Below are 11,509 nucleotides of genomic sequence, written 5' to 3'. Positions count from 1 at the left end.
GTGCTCTGCCAACTACATTGGTTGCCAGTTGAGTACCAGATTTGCTTCAAGGTGTTGGTTTTGACCTTAAAGCCTGGGACCAACATATCTAAGGGACCACCTCGAAGAGCGTTATGCTCGAAATATCAACATCTCCTGGTGGTCCCTGGCCTGAAGGACACCCGTCTTACCTCAACCAGGGCCAGGGCTTTCTCTGTCTTAGCCCCAGCCTGGTGGAACATGCTCCCTACTGAGACCAGGGCCCTGTGGGATCTCCTTCAATTCTGCAGGGCCTGCAAGATGGAGCTGTTCCACCAGGCCTTTGGTTGAGGCAGTGGGCGTCCATCTATGGCCTCCATGAGGTTGCTGTCACCTGTCTGTCACCTGTCTACTGACCACTGACAACTGGCCTTTAACTCATTGTACCATCGGGCCAGAACTTTATAGCCAACTGACACTGTTCCAAGCAGTACCCATTGTTTTAATTGTTATAATGTTTTATCGTGTTTTAATGTTTAATATTTTAATCTGAAATTGCATTTATTCTAATTACGTTACCCACCCTGAGCCCGCCCACAGGATGGGTGGGATATAAATGCAAATAAATAAATAAACCTGATATCCTCAGAGCTTGGATCCTTAGCTAGGATCCTAGGCAGGGTTGGCCATGGTTAGTACTTAGATGAGAGACCATCAAGGAAGACCGGAGTTGCTATGAGGAGGAAGTCAATGGCAAACAACTTCTGAATGTCCCTTGCCTTGAAAACACCATGGTCCCAAGGTTACCCTGAATCTGTTGTGCCTTGAAGGTACACAGTTATAATAAAACGTGAAAATAGGCAGCTGAAGCTTTTCATGGCAGAAAGGTTAATAATATCATCTGGTAAATAATGTCTCATTAAGGACATTTTCCCCTCCAGGCTGCTGGCAACCCTACTCCATGGTCAGTTACCTGGGAGTAAGTCCCATTGGAAAGTTGAGTCTATAGTCCTGAATAAACAATCATAGGACTGTAATGTCGTAATGAGAGTTACTTGTGGGGAAAAGAATCTCCGAAAACCACCACCCTAGTCATATTTACTCAGGAATAAGTTCCAGCAAGTTCATTAAGGTTTACACTGGACATAGGCTTGCAGCCTTAGTCAGGATTAGGACTTTGTGAATCAGAATTGCTGTGGCAAACTAGGGTTGCCAGGTCCCCCTGGCCACCAGTGGTTTGAGGTTGCAGCTCCAGGCTGGGAAACTCCTTGAGATTTTGGAACAGAGCTTGGGGACAGGGACCTCAGTGGGCTACAATGCCATAGAGTCCACCCTCCAAAGCATCCATTTTCTCCAGGGAAAATTATCTCTGTAGCCTGGAGATGAGCTGTAATTCTGGGAGATCCCCAGGCCCTACCTGGAGGCTGGTATCCCTGCAGTAAATCCATGTTAGAAGGTGATATGAAGAGTTGGAAACATACAGCACTGGAGCTTAGATCCATGGACATCCTTCATAACTGCATTTTAAAAACTGCTACTGAAATCACCTCAAGGTATATTAGGGGGCGGGCTATCGGTGGTTTCATTCTGGATACAGAGCTTTATCAAGACACACTTGTCCAGTTTTAAAATGATTCCTGACAGATACCTTGGGGTTTTTTTAAAAACTCCTCTAAGGTGCATTTTTAAGTATGCTTGGAATCTGTAAACATATATGAGTTGTATGCATGCAAATATGAGTGTGGATTTTCAAATACACAATTTACTATTCCAGTCCTCAGAATACTGACAACCATTCTTCAATAAAAATAGTATTGTGTCTTCCATTATTTATAGATATAACCCTCTGATGTATTTTATTAATTCATGAGAATGTGTAGGATTATCAAATGAGAACATCAGGAAACAACAGCATTGCAGGCAACCGGCTCTTGTATACTCAACAGACTACAGGTCTGAATGCACACACAATAAGAACCTAAGAAGGGCCCTGCTGGATCAGACCAATGGTCCATCTAGTCCAGCGTCCTGTCTCATACAGTGGCCAACCAGTTCCTCTGAAGGCCAACAGCAGGGTATAGAGACGGATGCCTTCCCCTGATGTTGCCTCCTAGTGCTGGCATTCAGAGGATTAATGCCTCTGAATGTGAAGGTTCCCCTCAGCCACCATGGCTAGTTGCTATTGATAGATTTATCCTCCATGAATCTGTCTGATCCCCTTTTAAAGCTATTTATCCCTGTGGCTATCACTACATCCTCTGGCAGCTAATTCTGGATTTTAATGATTCTCTGGGTAATGTAGCATTTCCTTTTGTCTGTCCCGAACCTACTGCCCATCAACTTCATTGGATGCCCTCAAATGCTAGTATTTTAGGAGAGGGAGAGAGAAACATTCTCTCTCCATCCCATACATAATTTTATAAACCTCTATCATGTTCCCCCTTAGTTGTCTCTTTTCTAAATTGAAAAGTCCCAAACCCCTCAGCCTTTCCTCAAAGGGAGAGTGCTCCATCCCCCTAATCATCTTGGTTACCCTCCTCTGTACTTTTCCCAGCTCTCCAATGTCCTTTTGGAGACACAATGACCAGAAATGTACACAGTATTCCAAATATGGCTGCACCATAGATCTATACATGGGCATTACAACATTGGTTGTTTTATTCTCAATCCCATTCCTAATAATCCCTAACAAAGAGTTCACCTTCTTCCCCACAGCAGCACACTAGGTTGACACTTTCATTGAGCTATCCACTCTGACCCCAAGATCTTTTTCCCTCTTAGTTTCAGCAAGTTTAGACCCCTTAAGCCTATACTTGAAGCTGGGATTTTCTCTCTCAGTGTGCATCATTTTACACTTACCATCAGTGAACTTCATTTGCCACGTTGTCTCCAACTCACCCAGTTTGTGGAGGTCCTCTTGGAGCTCATCACAGTCACCATTGGTTTTCTACATCCTGAATAATTGGTGTCATCTGAAAACTTGGGCACTACACTACTCACCCCTCGTTCCAGATCATTTATGAATAGATTAAATAGTACCAGCCCCAGGACCAATCCTTATGGGACCCCACTGCTTACTTCCTTCCATTGTGAAAACTGTCCACTGATCCCTACTCTTTGCTTCCTGTTATTTCACCAGTTTTTAAGCCAGAAGAGAACTTGTCCTCTTATCCCATGACTGCTAAATTTACTCAGGAGTCTTTGGTGAGGTACCTTATCAAAAACCTTTTGAAAATCCAGGTATATAATGTCTACTGGTCACTGTTGTCTACATGCTTGTTCAGTTTCTCAAAGAACTCTGAAAGGTTGGTGAGCCAGACTTCACTTTGAAGAAGCCATGCTGATTTTCCCTCAGCAGGCTTTGTTCCTCTATGTGTCTAACAATTCTATCTTCGAATATAGTTTCTTCTAATTTGCCTGGGACAGATGATAGGCTGAGTGGCCTGTAATTTCCTCTGGATCCCTGTTTAAAAATTGGTGTCACATTTGCTACTCTCCAGTCTCCTGGTACAGCGGCTGAATTTAGTGATAGGTTATATATATATATGGGTTAGTAGATCAACTAATCTCACATCTGAATTCCTTAAGAACGTTTGGGAGTATGCCATTAGAACCTAGAGACTTTTTAAAAAAAAGTTCTGCAGTAGGTCTAGAACTTCATCTCTGGTCACGTCAATTTGGCTCAGTTCTTCATACGGATAAGTTAGGAAACCGTTAGGTGGCTAAAGCTCGGAACCAGGAGTCTCTCACGATACATAGGAGACTCCCAGACAATATATCCTCCTCCTGCACATCTGTAGAGATAAATGTTTCAGCAAAGGCCTAACAGCAGGGATAGGAATGCAATAGCAATTACCAAGAAACAGAATGAACTCCCCAACCCCAAGAAGAGCCGGCCATTGTGGGTTGTTGTGTTGTGTACAGTAACTATGGGTTGACGATCACTGAGCATCTGTCATTTCTACGCGTTGAACCCAGTACGCAACAATGGCAATGAAGGTGGGATCCCACTGAGCTGGCCGGGCTGCTGGGGTGCCAGAGGAAGACCAGGAACTGCTGCTGCTCCAACTGATGAGCACCGAAGGCGCGCAAGCCGCTTCCCCGCCACCACCACGCAGCATGATGGCAGTCACTCTGGGAGCAGGACTAGTCCCTCCATTCAACCCGATCAAGCTGCAGCACTGGGAAGCCTGGGTCGAGGGACTGAAGTCCATCTTGGCGTTTTACAAGGTCACCACTGAAGAAAGGAAGAAGGGCCTCCTCATCGGCTCATGTGGCCCTGCTACCATGGAGCTGGCTTGCAACTTGCTCGTTCCCACCAAGCTGTCCGAGTCCACATTCGAGGACATCATTAAGAAGCTCCAGGAACACGTCGTTCCCCGGCCATCGGAGATTGCGTGCCACGTGGCTTTTCACTCACGGCAACAGCAACCGCGTGAGTCCATCGTGGGGTACCTGGCTGAGCTCCACTGGATTGGCTTGGATTGCACCTTCAGAGCCCAACTCAACACGACAGTCCGTGACAAACTGGTATGCGGGCTAAGCAACGAGAAGCTCCGGCGGCAGATTCTGGAGGATGTGAAGTGCACCCTCGTATTGGCCCTTGCCACCACCATGGCTTGGGAGAGGTCACACCCTGCTGCATCGACCACCGCACACCGGACCAGCACTGACTTCATAGACCGAGAGGAGGAAGAGGTACATCAGACCTAGCATTCTGGCCAGAGGCATGACTCAGGATCTGCACCATGCTCCACACACACCAAGGAGTACGATCGACAGGAGTGTGCCAGCTGTGGAGACCAGCATGACCGAAAAACATGTCACTTCAGGGACACAGTCTGTTGGAGTTGTGGCCAGGGCCCCACCGCCCCGGGCCTGCCATTCCTGGGGGTCCCAGGCCCCGCCGTTGCAACACCAGCAGGACCGCAGATCCACTGCCCACTATGAGTATGAAGTGTCCCAAGAAGAGCTCTATCTCCTCGCCAGTGAACTGGAGGCACAGGTACTTAGACTTCCGAGCCAGACCTCAGTCCCTAAAATCCAGGTCCGGGTCAAGATAGAGGGGTCCCCTTGTTCCATGGAGCTGGATTCCAGCTTCGCCACCTCCATCATTTTGGAAGCGACCTTAAAGAGACTGTGTCTGACTGGGGGGCCCCACCTACGCCCATCTCCCATGACCCTGATGGACTTTCTCTCCAACTCACCCAGTTTGTGGAGGTCCTTTAGGAGCTCATCACAGTCACCATTGGTTTTCAACATCCTGAATAATTTGGTGTCATCTGAAAACTTGGGCACTACACTACTCACCCCTCGTTCCAGATCATTTATGAATAGATTAAATAGTACCAGCCCCAGGACCAATCCTTATGGGACCCCACTGCTTACTTCCTTCCATTGTGAAAACTGTCCACTGATCCCTACTCTTTGCTTCCTGTTATTTCACCAGTTTTTAAGCCAGAAGAGAACTTGTCCTCTTATCCCATGACTGCTAAATTTACTCAGGAGTCTTTGGTGAGGTACCTTATCAAAAACCTTTTGAAAATCCAGGTATATAATGTCTACTGGTCACTGTTGTCTACATGCTTGTTCAGTTTCTCAAAGAACCCAAAAGTCTGGTGAGGCAGGACTTTATTATGTCTGCTGATTGCCACTAGCTGACAGTGGCTTGCAACCAGAGCTTGGCTCCTAGGAACAATAGGGACTAGGATCCTGAGCCTCCCATTTAGCACCTATAGGAACTGTGGGGGGAAGTTCAAACCCTCCAATGGGACTTGTGGGTGTGTATCAGGGACTGTATATAGTTGGCCGTGCTGGTGTCAGAACCCACAGCTAACAATGAAGTACACGCATTCAGGAACGGTTATACTTTTATTGCAAAGCTATAGATGCAGTAACACAGGCACTGTTAAGAATGGCAGCAACCAATAGAGCCTAATAGGATATAAGGTATTGGTATGCACGCACACACACCCACGGCATGGGCTAGTTAGGTACCCTCCTGCACACAGGATAAGTTAGGAAACCGTTAGGTGGCTAAAGCTCGGAACCAGGAGTCTCTCACGATACATAGGAGACTCCCAGACAATATATCCTCCTCCTGCACATCTGTAGAGATAAATGTTTCAGCAAAGGCCTAACAGCAGGGATAGGAATGCAATAGCAATTACCAAGAAACAGAATGAACTCCCCAACCCCAAGAAGAGCCGGCCATTGTGGGTTGTTGTGTTGTGTACAGTAACTATGGGTTGACGATCACTGAGCATCTGTCATTTCTACGCGTTGAACCCAGTACGCAACAATGGCAATGAAGGTGGGATCCCACTGAGCTGGCCGGGCTGCTGGGGTGCCAGAGGAAGACCAGGAACTGCTGCTGCTCCAACTGATGAGCACCGAAGGCGCGCAAGCCGCTTCCCCGCCACCACCACGCAGCATGATGGCAGTCACTCTGGGAGCAGGACTAGTCCCTCCATTCAACCCGATCAAGCTGCAGCACTGGGAAGCCTGGGTCGAGGGACTGAAGTCCATCTTGGCGTTTTACAAGGTCACCACTGAAGAAAGGAAGAAGGGCCTCCTCATCGGCTCATGTGGCCCTGCTACCATGGAGCTGGCTTGCAACTTGCTCGTTCCCACCAAGCTGTCCGAGTCCACATTCGAGGACATCATTAAGAAGCTCCAGGAACACTTCATTCCCCGGCCATCGGAGATTGCGTGCCATGTGGCTTTTCACTCATGGCAACAGCAACCGTGTGAGTCCATCGCGGGGTACCTGTCTGAGCTCCACTAGATTGGCTTGGATTGCACCTTCAGAGCCCAACTCAACACGACCCTCCGTGACAAACTGGTATGCGGGCTAAGCAACGAGAAGCTCCGGCGGCAGATTCTGGAGGATGTGAAGTGCACCCTCGTATTGGCCCTTGCCACCACCATGGCTTGGGAGAGGTCACACCCTGCTGCATCGACCACCGCACACCGGACCAGCACTGACTTCATAGACCGAGAGGAGGAAGAGGTACATCAGACCTAGCATTCTGGCCAGAGGCATGACTCAGGATCTGCACCATGCTCCACACACACCAAGGAGTACGATCGACAGGAGTGTGCCAGCTGTGGAGACCAGCATGACTGAAAAACATGTCGCTTCAGGGACACAGTCTGTTGGAGTTGCGGCCGCAAGGGCCACATCGCCCGGGCCTGCCATTCCTGGGGGTCCCAGGCCCCGCCGTTGCAACACCAGCAGGACCGCAGATCCACTGCCCACTATGAGTATGAAGTGTCCCAAGAAGAGCTCTATCTCCTCGCCAGTGAACTGGAGGCACAGGTACTTAGACTTCCGAGCCAGACCTCAGCCCCTAAAATCCAGGTCCGGGTCAAGATAGAGGGGTCCCCTTGTTCCATGGAGCTGGATTCCAGCTTCGCCACCTCCATCATTTTGGAAGCGACCTTAAAGAGACTGTGTCTGAATGGGGGGCCCCACCTACGCCCAACTCCCATGACCCTGATGGACTTTCATAGGAACAGGGTTCCTATATGGGGTGTGGGGAGTTTCTGGGTCCAGTACCGGAATTTTGATGATTATTTGGACTTGCTTGTGGTTGAGGGCAACCTGGTCAGTCTATTGAGCCACATTTGGTTCGGGCCCCTTGGGAATCTCTTTCACAGGCATACAGCTTTGCGCCCCACAGGATTTTGGCGAGGTCTGTAGGGAGTTCTGGGCTGTTTTTGAAGGGACTCTGGGCCGTGCCGACCATTGTGGGTTGTTGTGTACAGTAAACTATGAGCTGACAATCACTAAGCATCTGTCGTTTCTACGTGTCGAACCCAGTATGCAACGGACTTCCCTTTGCAGAAGCCATGCTGATTTTCCCTCACCAGGCTTTTCCCTCTATATGCCTAACAATTCTATCTTTGATTACTTGTTCAGTCGCACAGTCAAGTCTGATTGTTCGCGACCCCATGGACCACATCACACCAGGCCCTCCTGTCCTCCGCCACCCTCTGGAGTCTGCTCAATTTCAGTTTCTACTAATTTGCCTGGGACAGACATTAGGCTGACTGGCCTGTAATTACCTGGTTCTGCTCTGGATCCCTTTTTAAAAATTGGTTTCACATTTGCTACTCTCCAGTCTTCTGGTACAGTGGCTGAATTTAGTGATAGCTTACATATACAGGTTAGTAGATCAACTATCTCACATCTGAAGAACTCTTGGGTACATGCCATCAGGACCTGGAGACTTATCTGTTTTTAATTTCCACTGTAGGTCTAGAACTTCATCTCTGGTCACCTCAATTTGTCTCAGTACTTCAGACTCCCTTCTTGAAAGTAGGGGCTGTGGCATGGGTATGTGCACCACACTTTCCACAGTGAACACAAAAGCAGAAAAGTCATTGAGCTTCTCTCCCATCTCCCCATCTTCCTTTAGCAAAGTATTCACTGCTTTTCTGGCTGGTTTCCTGCTCAAGATATAGTTTAAAAATGTTTATTGTTTTTTCTTGACATATGTGACATAAAAGAATCCAGTAGACAATAACAACTAGATCTGCAATCATTTGGCCCTGCTGGGATTAAAACACTCAGTTGAGATGCCAGGCATGGAACCTTAGTGCTCGGTCGGTTGTGTAGCTGCATTATCATTGGCCAACGAGTCTGAAAAATGACAATCCCATTAGGTGCCCTGTACAACCTCTGACCTTTCTCTCCTAGCACTTGATCTTTGCACTTCCACTGGCTGTTTGTCTCTGTCCTATAGAGCAGAACTCAGGTGGCTTAGCATGAGTCCCCCCCCTCCCGGAAAATAACTCAGACACTTCCCCCATGTCTCAAAGGAGAGAGCACAGGATGAATTTGCCAGTGTCCAGGTTAATGTAATCAGTGACTCTGACAGCAAAAGCTTGGCTGGGGGGAGTGGGGGCCCCTCATTGATTGCCTTTGAAATCAGAAAACTAGAAGGAACTGTAGCTGGATCCCAAAGGGCATGCTTGCCTATTCTAATTCAAATGCTCTACGTCTATAGCTGTCTTGCAAGTAAAGGGAGAATCCTGTGTCAATGTATTTCCACCGCTCTATTCTTCTTCTTACACAGGTAATGCAGAGGTCAGAGATTTTCAGGTGGAATAAACAGATCGAGTGTCAGCAACCATAGCTACTGATCGGCAAGTACAATAGTTCTCTCAGCTTCAGAAGAAAGGAAGGGTCTGCTCTAACTGGGCAACGTATGTTAGGCAAAGCTTTTTTATGTTGAGCAATGTAAAAATATGTCTGAAGCAAGAGTATTTTCTGTGTGTGTGCCTCAAATGTGCACAAAAAGCTTCAAAGGGCTTAGTATTCAGAACGAAATCCATGGTGAGTCTGACATCATAGTGGCTCAAGAGAAAGTAATGCAATTCTCCCCATAGTTCTTTACAGGCAAGCCTATGGATTTTAGTTAGATTTACTTATTACAGCTGCAAGGATGACTGCATATTAAATGTTTAAAAGCACTGACCAAATTTCCTGAAACCCCCAAAATCTGGATTTTTAAAAAATTTGCTGCCACTCACTCCAGCAATAGTTTATCCTTGCACAATAGCTGGCCATGTTGCAGGGAAATCACCATGCTGAGGATGGGCAAAATAAGCTGTTTATACTTTATTAATTGAAAAGAGAAATGTGCTGGAGAAGGGAAGGAGGGAAATTCTTTGCAAATGTGTGCTCACTCCCTCACTCCCATTTTCAGAGTGAAATTTTTACTATGAAGCTGGTGGGGGGAAATTGCAAGAGTATAATAAAGAATTGTAAATATTATTCCTAATATAACTATGGAGGCATTTGTCAGTAGAAAGCAACTGCAGTGATGACATAGACTCTAGCCAATAGGTCTCCACAATGCTCACACAACTACATTCTGCACAGCACTAACTACGTCAGCTGAGGCACAACAAGCATTTTCCAAGAAGTCTGAGAGCTAGGAAATGTGTAATTTTCCTGAAGCCTCCAGTGCAATCTCAGGGAAGGATGTGTGGATCCCCCATAACAACTGAGTAACAATTATTTATTTAATATGCCACAAAATGATTGTCTATAAAGACACCATAGCAACTCAACTTTTAAAAGTCTACTGCTGTTACTATGGCCGACTGCCAACATTTGTGGACGTTTGTATAGTACTTCCTGCCTTGCACTGTACCACTTTGCCTTGGTAATGCAAAATTTATGTTACACTGAAGTTTGGTTAGCACAGAGATCCTATAGATTGTGATGCAAAATAGGTGAAATTATCGATTTTATTGGATCCACTAGTTGTTTAAAATAGTAAATGTGTTCAAGCGCCTGTGTTCTGCTTCATACATAGGCTTCCTGTGCTGCCCTGAATATAATTTTTCTCCATTTGCACCTAGGAAAGGATTAAGATAACCAAACAATTATCGATTTTATTGGATCCACTAGTTGTTTAAAATAGTAAATGTGTTCAAGCGCCTGTGTTCTGCTTCATACATAGGCTTCCTGTGCTGCCCTGAATATAATTTTTCTCCATTTGCACCTAGGAAAGGATTAAGATAACCAAACATCAATGCCCTTGCCGTGGAGTGCAAGTCCCGTTCATTTCAATGTGGCTCGCAAGAAAGAATCTCCCTAGATTACTCAAAGTGGAACAAAACTTACCTCTGTATTTTTATCCAACACTTCCTCTAAGACAGGGGTCTCCAACCTTTATGACCCTGTGGACACCTTTGGAATTCTGACTCAGGGTAGTGGGTACAATCACAAAATGGCTGCCTGCCACAGAAGGAAGAGCCAGCCACAAAATGGCTGCCACAGTAGGCAGGGCTACACACACAGAGGAAGCCTGAAACCTTGGGAGAACAGGGATAATTTACAAAATACACTGGGAAAGAGGAGTGGGAGAGAACCAGTACTGTGGTGGCAGCTATCACTGAAGCAATGTTATTTTAATCTGTCTAGCCAATCAGATCTCCAGTGGCCAATCAGAAGCTCTGCTGGCTAAGTGCCCCACCTGGCCCCATCCACTGTGCCCACAGGGACCGTGTTGGGGACCCCGTCTCTAAGAAGTTCAGGGCAATGTACATAGTTCTATTTCTACCTCCCCACTTTAATCCTCTCAACAATCTTGTGTGGTATAGACTGATCTAAGATCACCTAATAAGACTTATGGCTGGGCAGGGATTTTACCTGTGATCTCTCTGGACCTAGTCCAATGCTCTAAACCAAAGGTGTCAAACCTCTGGCCCGCTCAAGCTTTTAGTCCAGCCCCGAGAGTGGGGCTCTCTTCTTCCCCCCTCCCCTGCCCATCTTCACTGTTCTGAGCTCAGAGTATAGAGAGCAGAGGGTGGAGCTGCCTCTAAGAGCAGGAAGCGGAGAGTGGGGCTGCCAAATTTCCCAGCCACTGCTCCTGGCCTCCATAGTCCTCCTCAAAGGTAGGAGATCGGGGGGTCCTTCTGCTGTGATCCTTGTGATTCTTTTTTATTTTAAACATTGCTTTGCAAAATCCCACTATTCCCCCCACCTTTCCCATTTAGGCACGCACATTTTAAGGGCATGGGGGGGAAGGTT

Source organism: Gekko japonicus, unplaced genomic scaffold (genome assembly GCF_001447785.1).
Source record: "Gekko japonicus isolate JY-2015 unplaced genomic scaffold, Gekko_japonicus_V1.1 scaffold2444, whole genome shotgun sequence".
Lineage (NCBI taxonomy): Eukaryota > Metazoa > Chordata > Lepidosauria > Squamata > Gekkonidae > Gekko > Gekko japonicus.
Note: the sequence above shows the minus strand (reverse complement) of the source record.